Source organism: Scyliorhinus torazame, chromosome 29 (genome assembly GCF_047496885.1).
Source record: "Scyliorhinus torazame isolate Kashiwa2021f chromosome 29, sScyTor2.1, whole genome shotgun sequence".
In the NCBI taxonomy this organism is placed as follows: Eukaryota; Metazoa; Chordata; class Chondrichthyes; order Carcharhiniformes; family Scyliorhinidae; genus Scyliorhinus; species Scyliorhinus torazame.
In genome coordinates, this window is record NC_092735.1 from 11576283 (window position 1) to 11594128 (window position 17846).

General features: G+C 54.1%; 1 protein-coding gene across 2 annotated transcripts in view; it reads left to right on the forward strand.

Annotated features, from left to right (window-relative positions):
- The window catches only part of naga (N-acetylgalactosaminidase, alpha), a 125313-nt gene that overhangs the window by 22701 nt on the left and 84766 nt on the right, over positions 1-17846 (forward strand). Inside the window, exon 1 of one of the 2 annotated variants that reach the window (XM_072492061.1) lies at positions 6897-7083. The exons of the other annotated variant lie outside the window; for it this stretch is intronic. The gene's annotated coding sequence lies outside the window, so the exon portion shown is untranslated. Of the gene's footprint in view, positions 1-6896; positions 7084-17846 lie in introns of those variants that run through there. 2 annotated transcript variants of the gene reach the window in all.

Genomic DNA, 17846 nt, shown 5'->3' on the forward strand with positions numbered 1-17846 from the left:
GGGGGGGGGTGTTCATTTAAAATTAAAATAAAAAATAAAAAATTTTGTGTACCCAATTAATTTTTTCCAATTAAGGGGCAATTTAGCATGGCCAATCCATCTACCCTGCACATCTTTGGGTTGTGGGAGCAAATCCCACGCAGACACAGGGAGAATGTGCAAACTCCACACGGACAGTGACCCAGAGCCGGGATCGAACCTGGGACCTCGGCGCCGTGAGGCAGCAGGGCTAACCCACTGCGCCACCGTGCTGCCCTGTGTATTTTGTATTCTGCTGTTGTTATGTGTGTTTGGAATAAAATACCGTTCAGAACTTTGAAGTGCAGTCTATCCAGTGAAAAAATGCCCAGCTTTTGGGAAAGTGTGCGTGGAGTGTCACAGGCAGATTCATTTTGCTGTGCAATGCCGCACAGTTACGAAAACACCTCCGTTTACAAACGGACGTTTCGTGAATGCAAAGAAAACTGTTCAGAGTATTCGTCAAGATAATAATGCCATACAAATGAGTAAACCTAACACAGTTCCAGAAATGTACAACCTGGAAGATACATTCTTTGTTGAGATTGTAGATAAGACCGAAGACAGTTTAAATTCCTTTTTCACAGGACAACAATTGAAACAAGTCTCCACAGCCCACAACACAGACGGGACAATTCCATTAACAGTGACTGGAACTGACGTTCTATTCAAATTAGACACAGAAGCTCATGCAAATCCCATTCACAGATTGGATTTAGCCAAATTAAGTCAACAACCTACCATTCATAACACTGATTGTAAACTACGTGATTGCAATCAATACATGGTGAAAATGTAATCTAGCAGTGCAACACAAAGGTAAAAGGATACATTTGAATTTTGATATAGTAGGTCCCAAAGAATAGACATGCAGGCATGTGATTAGTGAAAAGAATTAACAATGCTGATCAGATTTCAGTCCGTGCACAGGATGAAGTAGATGTTATCATTGAAAGATTTCTAAATGTCTTTCACTGTATGGGTACACTTCCATTCCAGTATAAGATTCAATTAAAAGAGAATGCCACACTGGTTTTATTTTAAAAAAGGAAGTGATAGAGCCCATTAATTTTTTCCAATTAAGGGGCAATTTAGCGTGGCCAATCCACCTCGCCTGCACATCTTTGGGTTGTGGGGGCGAAACCCACGGAAACACGGGGAAAATGTGCAAACTCCACACGGACAGTGACCCAGGGCCGGGATCGAACCTGGGACCTCAGCGCTGTGAGGCAGCAGTGATAACCACTGCGCCATCGTGCTGCCCTGAAATGTCCAAACCTAAGAATAAAAAAAGCAGTTCTCAGATTGCTTGGCGTCGTTCATTTCCGAGGGAAACTTTTTCCAAACCTTTCATCTAGAACTTCAGCAGCGAGAGAACTCATTAGGAAGAATGTTCTGAACTCATGCACAGATGAACATGTAAACGAATGGTCTGATTTGAAAACAGCATGGACCACTGCACCGGTATTATCATTCTTCAGCCCAATGAAGGACACAGAAATCTCTACCGATGCCGGTAGGGGTGGCATTGGAGCGGTGCTTCCTCAGAGAACCCCTGAGGCGCATTGGCGACCTGTTGCTTACGCTTCCAGAGCGATTATGCCAACAGAACCGAGATCCGCTCAGATAGAGAAGGAATGTTTAAGTCTTCTAAACGAGCATTGAAAAATTCCATGGCTCTGTCTACAGATTACAAACGTTCACAGTAGAAACTGCTCATTGTCCATTAGTACATATCATAAATAAGAATCTAAATGATATGTCACCACGTTTACAGAGGAAACATTAAAACTTCGTTGTTATGATTTCCAGCTTGTATACATACCAGAAAAGGGTCTTATAGTAGCAGATGCACTCTCCAAAGCTACTGATTACAAAATCGACATCGGGCAATGGAGACTCCCACCCCAGGTGTATAGCATAGAGTTCTGTTGTAAGAGATATCGTATTGTTTTACTTAATTACTTATTCCTTGTTGACTGGTTAGAATCTATAATTTAATAATGTAAAATAAATCAGCTTTGTTCAATAACTCAGCTTGATCTTCTTTGTTAACACTACACTCTCTGAGCATTCCGATAGGCCCGACAGAGAACATCACACCGTCCTCTTATTCAACAAAATGGCCACCCCCCTCGACTTTGAATCAAACCCCGAATGAAATACTTGTGGGGTAAACACCACTGGTGGTCTACTGGATGTATTACGGCACTGCCCATATATTACAGGTACGACGGTAAATCCCTGCCTGCTGGCTCCGCCCAGCAGGCGGGGTATAAAAGTGTGTGCTCTCCTGCGCTGCAGCCATTCTGGTTCCAGCTACAGGAGGCACAAAATCTTGTTCAATAAAACCTCGATTATTCCACCATTCTCGTCTCGTGGTAATTGACGGTACATCAACTTGCCCCACCCATCCCTTCCTCAACCTAACCTGATCCTTCACCCAGAGATGCCTCCCCTGTAGGAAAAGCACCTCCGCTTTCAAACCCCTCAGGTTTGCAAAAACCCGAGACCTCTCGATCAGCCCATTTAAGCCCCCGGACGTTCCACGTCACGACTCTGACCAGCGGATTACACCTCCATTCCCCACAACTATCATTCGTCATCAACTCCCATTGGTTCTGCCTCACAATCCCACTCTGAACCAGGCCTATCCAAGATGGCCCCCCTCTCCGCCCACGACCACGCTCAGCCTCCAAATCCGCCGCATCACCCCCCCTCCCAAACTAGACCACCCCTCGCGGCCTCCTCCCCCACCTCACTTCCACTCACTAGCATTGCTTGCTACTGGGGTTTCGGCGCTGGCATCGGGCAGGGATCAGAAGGATGGGGGACCTGTTTATAGATGGGACGTTTGCGAGCCTAGGGACGCTGGAGGAGAAGTTCAGGTTACCCCCGGGAAATGCGTTCAGTTCTATGCAAGTGAGGGCGTTGTGAGGCGGCAGGTGAGGGAATTCCTGTCGCTCCCGGCACAGCGGATTCAGGAAGGGTGATTTTGGGTGTATGGGTCGGAGAAGGCAAGGTTTCGGCGATATATCAGGAGATGAAAGAAGAGGGGGAGGCTTTGGTAGAGGAGCTGAAGGGCAAGTGGGAGGAGGAGTTGGGGGAGGAGATTGAAGAGGGTCTGTGGGCTGATGCCCTGAGTAGGGTTAATTCCTCTACCTCATGTGCCAGGCTCAGCCTGATACAGTTTAAGGTTATTCACAGAGCGCATATAACAGGGGCGAGGCTGAGTAGGTTCTTTGGGGTGGAGGACAGATGTGGGAGGTGCTCGGGAAGCCTGACGAATCACGTCCACATGTTTTGGTCGTGCCTGGCACTGGATGGGTTCTGGAGGGGTTTCGCGAGGACTATGTCCAAGGTGGTGAAAGTCCGGGTCAAGCAGAGTTGGGGGCTGACATTATTTGTGCTGGCGGACGAGCCGGGAGTGCAGGAGGCGAAAGCGGCCGGTATTCTGGCCTTTGCGTCCCTGGTAGCCCGGCGGAGGATCTTGCTATTATGGAAGGACGTGAAGCCCCCCCCAGTGTGGAAGCTTGGATCAATGACATGGCTGGGTTCATTAAGCTGGAGAGGATTAAGTTCGCCTTGAGAGGGTCTGCGCAGGGGTTCTACAGGCGGTGGCAACCGTTCCTAGACTATTTCGCGGAGCGTTAGAGGAAGGTCGGTCAGCAGCAGCAGCAACCCAGGGAGGGGGGGGGGGGGGGGGGGGGGGGGAGGGGGAGTTTTTTTTTCCCAGGGGTATTTGTAAAAAGCATACGGGAGGGTTAATATGTTCTGTATTATGTTTGATTGATATGTTTATATTTTGCTCTGTTCTTTTCTCTTTTTCTTTTTCTTTTCTGTTACGGGGGGGAGGGGGGGGGGGAGGGGGGTTTAATTGGTTGAAAATCTTTGTTGGAAAAACTTTGAATAAACATATTTTTTAAAAAAGCATTGCTTGCTACTATGGCACCTCCCACCCGAAGGCCCCCATTGCACTCCCTCCACACCTCCCCACACCAGTCCCTCCTTAGCCTACTCAATCGGCCCCTAACCCCCTGAATACCGACAAAACCATCAACCCTATCCAAAGGGCCCTGTCACGCAGGCCCCTTACAAGAAAAAGAAAGCATCCAAATGCACAAATTACCTCCTCCCAAAAAACAAGACAAGGGGGGGGGGGGGGGGGGGGGTGAAGAGATTACCAGCCCCCTTTACAAACTTACAACTCCCCCCAAAATTCCCCCCCTTCGGCAACATAAAACAGCCATGACACCAACTTTGGCAGACTCAACCCCTCCATCCTACACCATTCCTTAGTTCTCCCCAATGTATGGTCCCTTATAAAGTCGTTCGCCTTCTCTGGCATCCCAAAATAATACTCCCAGCTGTCAAACGTAACCCAAAGTCTCGCCAGGTACAACACTGCAAAATGAATCTGCCGTCTGTACAACGCGGCCTTGGCCTTGTTGAATCCGCCTCTTTTCCAGCTCTGCGCCAATGTCCTGGTATATTTGGACTCGATTACCCTCCCATTCGCAGACTCGCTTCATCCTGGCCCACCTCAGAATCTTCTCCTTGCCCAAAAATTGGGCAACCACATACTCACCGGGGTGGCTCCCCCGCTCTCGGCTTCTGCCTCAGGGATCTGTGGGCCCGATCCACCTCTAGGGCCTTGTCCAGCACCTTCACCTCCACCAACCCAACCAACATCCCCAAAACGTACTTCGTGACGTTCGTTCCTTCCGCGCCTTCTGGCAGACCCACAATCAGCACGTTCTGCCGGCTGGACCTGTTCTCCTGCTGCTCCAACTTCAACTGCAGCGACTTGCAAAGGTCCCCCAGGGCCCCCACCTCCGCCTCCAAAGGCACAATCCGATCACTCTGGTCGGGCGTCACCTTCTCCACCTCACGTATTGTCGGCCCCCGCGCCTCGAGGCACTTCTCCACCCGGTTCAACGACCCTCACAGAGGCGCTGCGGCTCCCTCAATGGCCTTCGACCAAAAACAAAAATGGTCGCCATGCATCGCCTTCCTTTGCTGGTGAAATTTCCCCCTCATCAACTGCTCCATCTGGGGCTTTCCCATGGCGATGACCCTTCCCCCTCCGCCATTCTCAAAATTGTTACTGCGCCACAGGTCCCCTCCAACCCCTTAGCCAGGTCTTTAACTTGTTCTGCCGGGTCTGGTAGCCAGTAGACATGTCTCCTACACCCTCCGCACCACCTTTCTGCCGCAACTACCCCACTACCGGGTTCAAAAGGACTAAAACCAACGCCTTCCGGCCGGAGCTGCCCTCTCACTCCATGGCCGCCACTGGAAGTCCACTTCAAACGTTCTTCATTGGTATTGAAGCTCTTTGAGACAGAAAGATAAACTTGCATTTGAATAGCGCCTTATACAGTCCCAGGACATCCCAAGTTGCTTTTGGGCAAAAGTACCTTTGAAGTGTAGTCACTCTTCTAAGGTAAGGAACAAGTCAGAGAGATCTAGGTGTACAGGTCCACAGGTCACTGAAAGGGGCAACACAGGTGGAGAAGGTAGTCAAGAAGGCATACGGCATGCTTGCCTTCATTGGCCGGGGCATTGAGTATAAGAATTGGCAAGTCATGTTGCAGCTGTATAGAACCTTAGTTAGGCCACACTTGGAGTACAGTGTTGGAGTATAGACTGGTCGCCACACTACCAGAAGGATGTGGAGGCTTTAGAGAGGGTGCAGAAGAGTTTTGCCAGGATGTTGCCTGGTATGGAGGGCATTAGCTATGAGGAGCGGTTGAATAAACTTGGTTTGTTCTCACTGGAACGACGGAGGTTGAGGGGCGACCTGATAGAGGTCTACAAAATTATGAGGGGCATAGACAGAGTGGATAGTCAGAGGCTTTTTCCCAGGGTAGAGGGGTCAATTACTAGGGGGCATAGGTTTAAGGTGCGAGGGGCAAGGTTTAGAGTAGATGTATGAGGCAAGTTTTTTTACACAGAGGGTAGTGGGTGCCTGGAACTCGCTGCTGGAGGGGGTGGTGGAAGCAGGGACGATAGTGACATTTAAGGGGCATCTTGACAAATACATGAATAGGATGGGAATAGAGGGATACGGACCCAGGAAGTGTAGAAGATTATAATTTAGTCGGGCAGCATGGTCGGCACAGGCTTGGAGGGCCTGTTCCTGTGCTGTACTTTTCTTTGTTCTTTGTTATAACCAATTGGTGCTTGGAAATATCCCACAGTCATGAAATAAAAATCGCTTATTGTCACAAGTAGGCTTCAAATGAAGTTACTGTGAAAAGCCCCTAGTCGCCACATTCCGGCGCCTGTTCGGGGAGGCTGTTACGGGAATCGTGCTGCTGGCCTGCCTTGGTCTGCTTTCAAAGCCAGCGATTTAGCCGAGTGTGCTAAACCAATCCTGTTGTTGTCGGCGTTGGCTGGGGATTAACTGTTGGCCCGGGCACCAGAGAAAATCTCTTCCTTGGATAGAGCCAGGGGACCTTTTACAACGACCTATAAGCGTCAGGGACCTGGGTTCGATTCCGGCCTTGGGTGGCGGCTCTGTGTGGAGTCTGCACGTTCTCCCCGTGTGTGTGCGTGGGGTTTCCTCCGGGCGCTACGGTTTCCTCCCACAGTCCAAAGATGTGCAGGTTAGGTGGATTGGCCGTGATCGACGAGCGGGGTTCCGTGGACAGGGAGGGGAATGGGCCCAGGTTGAGTGCTCTTTCGCGGGGCTGGTGCAGACCCGATGGGCTGTAGAGCCCCTTTCTGGACTGTAAAACGGCGTGACTCTATAATCGGCGAGGCTGGGAAAGGATTAAACATTGCTCAATGCCAGGTGCCGGCTGGAGGTGGCAGTGCCTGTGGAGTTTAAGAGCCTCTCTCGGCCTCTGCCATTTATCTTGTGTTGCTGAAGGAGCTTTGGTTGTGGTTCAGAGGGAGTGGATTTCCCCGGTTCGCCTGCTTACAGGGAGACTTTGATCACAGGTTCAGTGAAGGCAGCGGTGATCATATGACAGCAGTCAGGGGAACGACTACACTGAACTGGGCAGGAAACTGAGGAGATGCTCAAATACTGAACATTGCAAAAACAATCAGGAAGCAGTGAGTATTCACCCCGAGAGAGAGAGCGGGTATTCACCCCCAGAGAGAGAGAGCGGATTCACCCCCAGAGAGAGAGCGGGTATTCACCCCGAGAGACAGCGGATTCACCACGAGACAGCGGGGATTCACCCCGAGAGACAGCGGATTCACCCCGAGAGAGAGAGCTAGTATTCACCCCCAGAGAGAGAGCGGGTATTCACCCTGAGAGAGAGAGCGGGTATTCACCCCCAGAGAGAGAGCGGGTATTCACCCTGAGAGAGAGAGCGGGTATTCACCCCCAGAGAGAGAGCGGGTATTCACCCCCAGAGAGAGAGCGGGTATTCACCCCGAGAGAGAGTGGATTCACCCCGAGAGACAGCGTATTCACCCCGAGACAGCGGGTATTCACCCCGAGAGACAGCGGATTCACCCCGAGACAGCGGGTATTCACCCCGAGAGACAGCGGATTCACCCCGAGACAGCGGGTATTCACCCCGAGAGAGAGAGCGGTTATTCACCCCCAGAGAGAGAGAGCGGATTCACCCCGAGAGACAGCGGATTCACCCCGAGAGACAGCGGATTCACCCCGAGAGAGAGAGCTAGTATTCACCCCCAGAGAGAGAGCGGGGATTCACCCTGAGAGAGAGGGCGGGTATTCACCCCCAGAGAGAGTGGGTATTCACCCTGAGAGAGAGAGCAGGTATTCACCCTGAGAGAGAGAGCGGGGATTCACCCTGAGAGAGAGAGCGGGCATTCACCCCCAGAGAGAGCGGGTATTCACCCCGAGAGAGAGCGGATTCACCCCGAGAGACAGCGGATTCACCCCGAGAGAGAGAGCTAGTATTCACCCCCAGAGAGAGAGCTAGTATTCACCCCCAGAGAGAGAGCGGGTATTCACCCTGAGAGAGAGAGCGGGTATTCACCCTGAGAGAGAGAGCAGGTATTCACCCTGAGAGAGAGAGCGGGTATTCACCCCCAGAGAGAGAGCTAGTATTCACCCCCAGAGAGAGAGCAGGTATTCACCCTGAGAGAGAGAGCGGGTATTCACCCTGAGAGAGAGAGAATGGGTATTCACCCCCAGAGAGAGCGGGTATTCACCCCGAGAGAGAGCGGATTCACCCCGAGAGACAGCGGATTCACCCCGAGAGAGAGAGCTAGTATTCACCCCCAGAGAGAGAGCTAGTATTCACCCCCAGAGAGAGAGCGGGTATTCACCCTGAGAGAGAGAGCGGGTATTCACCCTGAGAGAGAGAGCAGGTATTCACCCTGAGAGAGAGAGCGGGGATTCACCCTGAGAGAGAGAGAATGGGTATTCACCCCCAGAGAGAGCGGGTATTCACCCCGCGAGAGAGCGGATTCACCCCGAGAGACAGCGGATTCACCCCGAGAGAGCGGGTATTCACCCTGAGAGAGAGAGCGGATTCACCTCGAGAGAGAGAGAGCTAGTATTCACCCCCAGAGAGAGAGCGGGTATTCACCCCGAGAGAGAGCGGATTCACCCCGAGAGAGAGAGCGAGTATTCACCCCCAGAGAGAGAGCTAGTATTCACCCCCAGAGAGAGAGCGGGTATTCACCCCCAGAGAGAGAGCGGATTCACCCCGAGAGAGAGAGCTAGTATTCACCCCCAGAGAGAGAGCGGGTATTCACCCCCAGAGAGAGAGAGCGGGTATTCACCCCCAGAGAGAGAGAGCGGGTATTCACCCTGAGAGAGAGAGCGGGTATTCACCCGAGAGACAGCGGATTCACCCGAGAGACAGCGGGGATTCACCCCGAGAGAGAGCGGATTCACCCCGAGAGAGAGAGCTAGTATTCACCCCGAGAGAGAGAGCTAGTATTCACCCCGAGAGAGAGAGCGGGTATTCACCCCGAGAGAGAGAGCGGGTATTCACCCCGAGAGAGAGAGCAGGTATTCACCCGAGAGACAGCGGATTCACCCGAGAGACAGCGGGTATTCACCCTGAGAGAGAGAGAGCAGGTATTCACCCTGAGAGAGAGAGCGGGTATTCACCCTGAGAGAGAGAGAGCGGGTATTCACCCTGAGAGAGAAGAGCGGGTATTCACCCTGAGAGAGAGAGCGGGTATTCACCCTGAGAGAGAGAGCGGGTATTCACCCTGAGAGAGAGAGCGGGTATTCACCCTGAGAGAGAGAGCAGGTATTCACCCTGAGAGAGAGAGCGGGTATTCACCCTGAGAGAGAGAGCGGGTATTCACCCTGAGAGAGAGAGCGGGTATTCACCCTGAGAGAGAGAGCGGGTATTCACCCTGAGAGAGAGAGCGGGTATTCACCCTGAGAGAGAGAGCGGGTATTCACCCCCAGAGAGAGAGAGCGGGTATTCACCCTGAGAGAGAGAGCGGGTATTCACCCGAGAGACAGCGGATTCACCCGAGAGACAGCGGGGATTCACCCCGAGAGAGAGCGGATTCACCCCGAGAGAGAGAGCTAGTATTCACCCCGAGAGAGAGAGCTAGTATTCACCCCGAGAGAGAGAGCGGGTATTCACCCCGAGAGAGAGAGCGGGTATTCACCCCGAGAGAGAGAGCAGGTATTCACCCGAGAGACAGCGGATTCACCCGAGAGACAGCGGGTATTCACCCTGAGAGAGAGAGAGCAGGTATTCACCCTGAGAGAGAGAGCGGGTATTCACCCTGAGAGAGAGAGAGCGGGTATTCACCCTGAGAGAGAAGAGCGGGTATTCACCCTGAGAGAGAGAGCGGGTATTCACCCTGAGAGAGAGAGCGGGTATTCACCCTGAGAGAGAGAGCGGGTATTCACCCTGAGAGAGAGAGCAGGTATTCACCCTGAGAGAGAGAGCGGGTATTCACCCTGAGAGAGAGAGCGGGTATTCACCCTGAGAGAGAGAGCGGGTATTCACCCTGAGAGAGAGAGCGGGTATTCACCCTGAGAGAGAGAGCGGGTATTCACCCCCAGAGAGAGCGGGTATTCACCATGAGAGAGAGAGCGGGTATTCACCCCCAGAGAGAGCGGGTATTCACCCTGAGAGAGAGAGCGGGTATTCACCCCCAGAGAGAGCGGGTATTCACCCTGACAGAGGGAGCGGGTATTCACCCTGAGAGAGAGAGCGGGTATTCACCCTGAGAGAGAGAGAGCGGGTATTCATCCTGAGAGCTAGAATTCACCCTGAGAGAGAGAGCAGGTATTCACCCTGAGAGAGAGAGCGGGTATTCACCCCGAGAGAGAGAGCGGGTATTCACCCTGAGAGAGCGCGGGTATTCACCCTGAGAGAGCGCGGGTATTCACCCTGAGAGAGCGCGGGTATTCACCCTGAGAGAGAGCGTGGGTATTCACCCTGAGAGAGACAGCGGGTATTCACCCTGAGAGAGAGAGCGGGTATTCACCCCCAGAGAGAGCGGGTATTCACCCTGAGAGAGAGCGGGCATTCACCCCAAGAGAGAGCGGGTGTTTACCCCAAGAGAGAGCGGGTTATCACCCCGAGCGAGAGAGCGGGTATTCACCCTGAGAAAGAGAGAGCAGGTATTCACCCTGAGAGAGAGAGCGGGTATTCACCATGAGAGAGCGGGTATTCACACTGAGAGAGAGTGGGTATTCACCCTGAACAGAGAGCGGGTATTCACCCTGAGAGAGAGAGTGGGTATTCACCCCGAGAGAGAGCAGGTATTCACCCCGAGAGAGAGCGGGTATTCAGCCCGAGAGAGAGAGTGGGTATTCACCCCCAGAGAGAGAGCGGGTATTCACCCCGAGAGAGAGTGGATTCACCCCGAGAGACAGCGTATTCACCCCGAGACAGCGGGTATTCACCCCGAGAGACAGCGGATTCACCCCGAGACAGCGGGTATTCACCCCGAGAGAGAGAGCGGTTATTCACCCCCAGAGAGAGAGAGCGGATTCACCCCGAGAGACAGCGGATTCACCCCGAGAGACAGCGGATTCACCCCGAGAGAGAGAGCTAGTATTCACCCCCAGAGAGAGAGCGGGGATTCACCCTGAGAGAGAGGGCGGGTATTCACCCCCAGAGAGAGTGGGTATTCACCCTGAGAGAGAGAGCAGGTATTCACCCTGAGAGAGAGAGCGGGGATTCACCCTGAGAGAGAGAGCGGGCATTCACCCCCAGAGAGAGCGGGTATTCACCCCGAGAGAGAGCGGATTCACCCCGAGAGACAGCGGATTCACCCCGAGAGAGAGAGCTAGTATTCACCCCCAGAGAGAGAGCTAGTATTCACCCCCAGAGAGAGAGCGGGTATTCACCCTGAGAGAGAGAGCGGGTATTCACCCTGAGAGAGAGAGCAGGTATTCACCCTGAGAGAGAGAGCGGGTATTCACCCCCAGAGAGAGAGCTAGTATTCACCCCCAGAGAGAGAGCAGGTATTCACCCTGAGAGAGAGAGCGGGTATTCACCCTGAGAGAGAGAGAATGGGTATTCACCCCCAGAGAGAGCGGGTATTCACCCCGAGAGAGAGCGGATTCACCCCGAGAGACAGCGGATTCACCCCGAGAGAGAGAGCTAGTATTCACCCCCAGAGAGAGAGCTAGTATTCACCCCCAGAGAGAGAGCGGGTATTCACCCTGAGAGAGAGAGCGGGTATTCACCCTGAGAGAGAGAGCAGGTATTCACCCTGAGAGAGAGAGCGGGGATTCACCCTGAGAGAGAGAGAATGGGTATTCACCCCCAGAGAGAGCAGGTATTCACCCCGCGAGAGAGCGGATTCACCCCGAGAGACAGCGGATTCACCCCGAGAGAGCGGGTATTCACCCTGAGAGAGAGAGCGGATTCACCTCGAGAGAGAGAGAGCTAGTATTCACCCCCAGAGAGAGAGCGGGTATTCACCCCGAGAGAGAGCGGATTCACCCCGAGAGAGAGAGCGAGTATTCACCCACAGAGAGAGAGCTAGTATTCACCCCCAGAGAGAGAGCGGGTATTCACCCCCAGAGAGAGAGCGGATTCACCCCGAGAGAGAGAGCTAGTATTCACCCCCAGAGAGAGAGCGGGTATTCACCCCCAGAGAGAGAGAGCGGGTATTCACCCCCAGAGAGAGAGAGCGGGTATTCATCCTGAGAGAGAGAGCGGGTATTCACCCGAGAGACAGCGGATTCACCCGAGAGACAGCGGGGATTCACCCCGAGAGAGAGCGGATTCACCCCGAGAGAGAGAGCTAGTATTCACCCCGAGAGAGAGAGCTAGTATTCACCCCGAGAGAGAGAGCGGGTATTCACCCCGAGAGAGAGAGCGGGTATTCACCCCGAGAGAGAGAGCAGGTATTCACCCGAGAGACAGCGGATTCACCCGAGAGACAGCGGGTATTCACCCTGAGAGAGAGAGAGCAGGTATTCACCCTGAGAGAGAGAGCGGGTATTCACCCTGAGAGAGAGAGAGCGGGTATTCACCCTGAGAGAGAAGAGCGGGTATTCACCCTGAGAGAGAGAGCGGGTATTCACCCTGAGAGAGAGAGCGGGTATTCACCCTGAGAGAGAGAGCGGGTATTCACCCTGAGAGAGAGAGCAGGTATTCACCCTGAGAGAGAGAGCGGGTATTCACCCTGAGAGAGAGAGCGGGTATTCACCCTGAGAGAGAGAGCGGGTATTCACCCTGAGAGAGAGAGCGGGTATTCACCCTGAGAGAGAGAGCGGGTATTCACCCCCAGAGAGAGAGAGCGGGTATTCACCCTGAGAGAGAGAGCGGGTATTCACCCGAGAGACAGCGGATTCACCCGAGAGACAGCGGGGATTCACCCCGAGAGAGAGCGGATTCACCCCGAGAGAGAGAGCTAGTATTCACCCCGAGAGAGAGAGCTAGTATTCACCCCGAGAGAGAGAGCGGGTATTCACCCCGAGAGAGAGAGCGGGTATTCACCCCGAGAGAGAGAGCAGGTATTCACCCGAGAGACAGCGGATTCACCCGAGAGACAGCGGGTATTCACCCTGAGAGAGAGAGAGCAGGTATTCACCCTGAGAGAGAGAGCGGGTATTCACCCTGAGAGAGAGAGAGCGGGTATTCACCCTGAGAGAGAAGAGCGGGTATTCACCCTGAGAGAGAGAGCGGGTATTCACCCTGAGAGAGAGAGCGGGTATTCACCCTGAGAGAGAGAGCGGGTATTCACCCTGAGAGAGAGAGCAGGTATTCACCCTGAGAGAGAGAGCGGGTATTCACCCTGAGAGAGAGAGCGGGTATTCACCCTGAGAGAGAGAGCGGGTATTCACCCTGAGAGAGAGAGCGGGTATTCACCCTGAGAGAGAGAGCGGGTATTCACCCCCAGAGAGAGCGGGTATTCACCCTGAGAGAGAGAGCGGGTATTCACCCCCAGAGAGAGCGGGTATTCACCCTGAGAGAGAGAGCGGGTATTCACCCCCAGAGAGAGCGGGTATTCACCCTGACAGAGGGAGCGGGTATTCACCCTGAGAGAGAGAGCGGGTATTCACCCTGAGAGAGAGAGAGCGGGTATTCATCCTGAGAGCTAGAATTCACCCTGAGAGAGAGAGCAGGTATTCACCCTGAGAGAGAGAGCGGGTATTCACCCCGAGAGAGAGAGCGGGTATTCACCCTGAGAGAGCGCGGGTATTCACCCTGAGAGAGCGCGGGTATTCACCCTGAGAGAGCGCGGGTATTCACCCTGAGAGAGAGCGTGGGTATTCACCCTGAGAGAGACAGCGGGTATTCACCCTGAGAGAGAGAGCGGGTATTCACCCCCAGAGAGAGCGGGTATTCACCCTGAGAGAGAGCGGGCATTCACCCCAAGAGAGAGCGGGTGTTTACCCCAAGAGAGAGCGGGTTATCACCCCGAGCGAGAGAGCGGGTATTCACCCTGAGAAAGAGAGAGCAGGTATTCACCCTGAGAGAGAGAGCGGGTATTCACCATGAGAGAGCGGGTATTCACACTGAGAGAGAGTGGGTATTCACCCTGAACAGAGAGCGGGTATTCACCCTGAGAGAGAGAGTGGGTATTCACCCCGAGAGAGAGCAGGTATTCACCCCGAGAGAGAGCGGGTATTCAGCCCGAGAGAGAGAGTGGGTATTCACCCTGAGAGAGAGAGTGGGTATTCACCCCGAGAGAGAGCGGGTATTCACCCTGAGAGAGGGCGGGCATTCACCCCAAGAGAGAGCGGGTATTTACCCCAAGAGAGAGCGGGTTATCACCCCGAGCGAGAGAGCGGGTATTCACCCTGAGAGAGAGAGAGCAGGTATTCACCCTGAGAGAGAGAGCGGGTATTCACCATGAGAGAGCGGGTATTCACACTGAGAGAGAGTGGGTATTCACCCTGAACAGAGAGCGGGTATTCACCCTGAGAGAGAGTGGGTATTCACCCCGAGAGAGAGCGGGTATTCACCCCGAGAGAGAGCGGGTATTCACCCCGAGAGAGAGCGGGTATTCAGCCCGAGAGAGAGCGGGTATTCACCCCGAGAGAGAGCGGGTATTCACCCTGAGAGAGAGAACGGGTATTCACCCTGAGAGAGAGAGCAGGTATTCACCCTGAGAGAGAGAGCGGGTATTCACCCTGAGAGAGAGAGCAGGTATTCACCCTGAGAGAGAGAACGGGTATTCACCCTGAGAGAGCGGGTATTCACCCTGAGAGAGAGTGGGTATTCACCCCGAGAGAGAGAGCGGGTATTCACCCCGAGAGAGAGCGGGTATTCACCCGGGGAGAGAGAGCGGGTATTCACCCGGGGAGAGAGAGCTGGTATTCACCCTGAGAGAGAGTGGGTATTCACCCTGAGAGAGAGAGAGCAGGTATTCACCCTGAGAGAGAGCGGGGGTATTCACCCTGAGAGAGAGCGGGTATTCACCATGAGAGAGCGGGTATTCACACTGAGAGAGAGCGGGTATTCACACTGAGAGAGAGTGGGTATTCACCCTGAACAGAGAGCGGGTATTCACCCTGAGAGAGAGAGTGGGTATTCACCCCGAGAGAGAGCAGGTATTCACCCCGAGAGAGAGCGGGTATTCACCCCAAGAGAGAGCGGGTATTCAGCCCGAGAGAGAGCGGGTATTCAGCCCGAGAGAGAGCGGGTATTCACCCCGAGAGAGAGCGGGTATTCACCCTGAGAGAGAGAGCGGGTATTCACCCTGAGAGAGAGAACGGGTATTCACCCTGAGAGAGAGAGCGGGTATTCACCCTGAGTGAGAGAGCAGGTATTCACCCTGAGAGAGAGAACGGGTATTCACCCTGAGAGAGCGGGTATTCACCCTGAGAGAGAGTGGGTATTCACCCCGAGAGAGAGAGCGGGTATTCACCCCGAGAGAGAGCGGGTATTCACCCCGAGAGAGAGCGGGTATTCACTCCGAGAGAGAGCGGGTATTCACCCGGGGAGAGAGAGCGGGTATTCACACGGGGAGAGAGAGCGGGTATTCACCCTGAGAGAGAGTGGGTATTCACCCTGAAAGAGAGAGGATATTCACCCTGAAAGAGAGAGGGTATTCACCCTGAAAGAGAGCGGGTATTCACCCTGAGAGAGAGAGCGGGTATTCACCCCGAGAGAGAGCGGGTATTCACCCGGGGAGAGAGCGGGTATTCACCCTGAGAGAGAGAGCGGGTATTCACCCTCAGAGAGCGAGTATTCACCCTGAGAGAGAGCGGGTATTCACCCTGAGAGAGAGCGGGTATTCACCCTGAGAGAGAGCGGGTATTCACCCTGAGAGAGAGAGCGGGTATTCACCCTGAGAGAGCAGGTATACACCCTGAGAGAGAGCGGGTATTCACCCTGAGAGAGCGGGTATTCACCCTGAGAGAGCTGGTATTCACCCTGAGAGAGAGTGGGTATTCACCCTGAGAGAGATAGCGTGTATTCACCCTGAGAGAGATAGCGTGTATTCACCCTGAGAGAGAGAGCAGGTATTCACCCTGAGAGAGAGAGCGGATATTCACCCTGAGAGAGCAGGTATTCACCCTGAGAGAGAGCGGGTATTCACCCTGAGAGAGCGGGTATTCACCCTGAGAGAGCTGGTATTCACCCCGAGAAAGAGCGGGTATTCACCCCGAGAGAGAGCGGGTATTCACCCCGAGAGAGAGCGGGTATTCACCCCGAGAGAGAGCGGGTATTCACACCGAGAGAGAGCGGGTATTCACCCTGAGAGAGAGCGGGCATTCACCCGGAGAGAGAGAGCGGGTATTCACCCTGAGAGGGAGAGCGGGTATTCCCCCGGGGAGAGAGCGGGTATTCACCCTGATAGAGAGCGGGTATTCACCCTGAGAGAGAGCGGGTATTCACCCCGAGAGAGAGAGCGGGTATTCACCCTGAAAGAGAGCGGGTATTCACCCTGAGAGAGAGAGCGGATATTCACCCTGAGAGAGCAGGTATTCACCCTGAGAGAGAGCGGGTATTCACCCTGAGAGAGCGGGTATTCACCCTGAGAGAGCTCGTATTCACCCTGAGAGAGAGTGGGTATTCACCCTGAAGAGAGCGGGTATTCACCCTGAGAGAGAGCGGGTATTCACCCCGAGAGAGAGCGGGTATTCACCCCGAGAGAGAGCGGGTATTCACCCCGAGAGAGAGCGGGTATTCACACCGAGAGAGAGCGGGTATTCACCCTGAGAGAGAGCGGGCATTCACCCGGAGAGAGAGAGCGGGTATTCACCCTGAGAGGGAGAGCGGGTATTCCCCCGGGGAGAGAGCGGGTATTCACCCTGATAGAGAGCGGGTATTCACCCTGAGAGAGAGCGGGTATTCACCCCGAGAGAGAGCAGGTATTCACCCCGAGAGAGAGAGCGGGTATTCACCCCGAGAGAGAGAGCGGGTATTCACCCCGAGAGAGAGAGCAGGTATTCACCCTGAGAGAGCTGGTATTCACCCTGAGAGAGAGTGGGTATTCACCCAGAAAGAGAGCGGGTATTCACCCTGAGAGAGAGAGCGGGTATTCACCCCGAGAGAGAGCGGGTATTCACCCCGAGAGAGAGCGGGTATTCACCCCGAGAGAGAGCGGGTATTCACCCCGAGAGAGAGCGGGTATTCACCCCGAGAGAGAGCGGGTATTCACACCGAGAGAGAGCGGGTATTCACACCGAGAGAGAGCGGGTATTCACCCTGAGAGAGAGCGGGCATTCACCCGGAGAGAGAGAGCGGGTATTCACCCTGAGAGGGAGAGCGGGTATTCCCCCGGGGAGAGAGCGGGTATTCACCCTGATAGAGAGCGGGTATTCACCCTGAGAGAGAGCGGGTATTCACCCCGAGAGAGAGAGCGGGTATTCACCCCGAGAGAGAGCAGGTATTCACCCTGAGAGAGACAGCGGGTATTCACCCTGAGAGAGAGAGAGAGAGTGGGTATTCACCCTGAGAGAGCAGGTGTTCACCCTGAGAGAGAGCGGGTATTCACCCTGAGAGAGTGGGTATTCACCCTGAAAGAGAGCGGGTATTCACCCTGAGAGAGTGTGGGTATTCACCCCGAGAGAGAGAGCGGGTATTCACCCCGAGAGAGAGCGGGTATTCACCCCGAGAGAGAGCGGGTATTCACTCCGAGAGAGAGCGGGTATTCACCCGGGGAGAGAGAGCGGGTATTCACCCGGGGAGAGAGAGCTGGTATTCACCCTGAGAGAGAGTGGGTATTCACCCTGAGAGAGAGAGAGCAGGTATTCACCCTGAGAGAGAGAGCGGGTATTCACCATGAGAGAGAGAGAGAGAGTATTCACCCCCAGAGAGAGCTGATTCACCCCGAGAGAGCGGGTATTCACCCTGAGAGAGAGGGCGTGTATTCACCCTGAGAGAGAGCGGGTATTCACCCTGAGAGAGAGAGAGCGGGTATTCACCCTGATAGAGAGCGCGGGTATTCACCCTGAGAGAGAGCGGGTATTCACCCTGAGAGAGCGTGGGTATTCATCC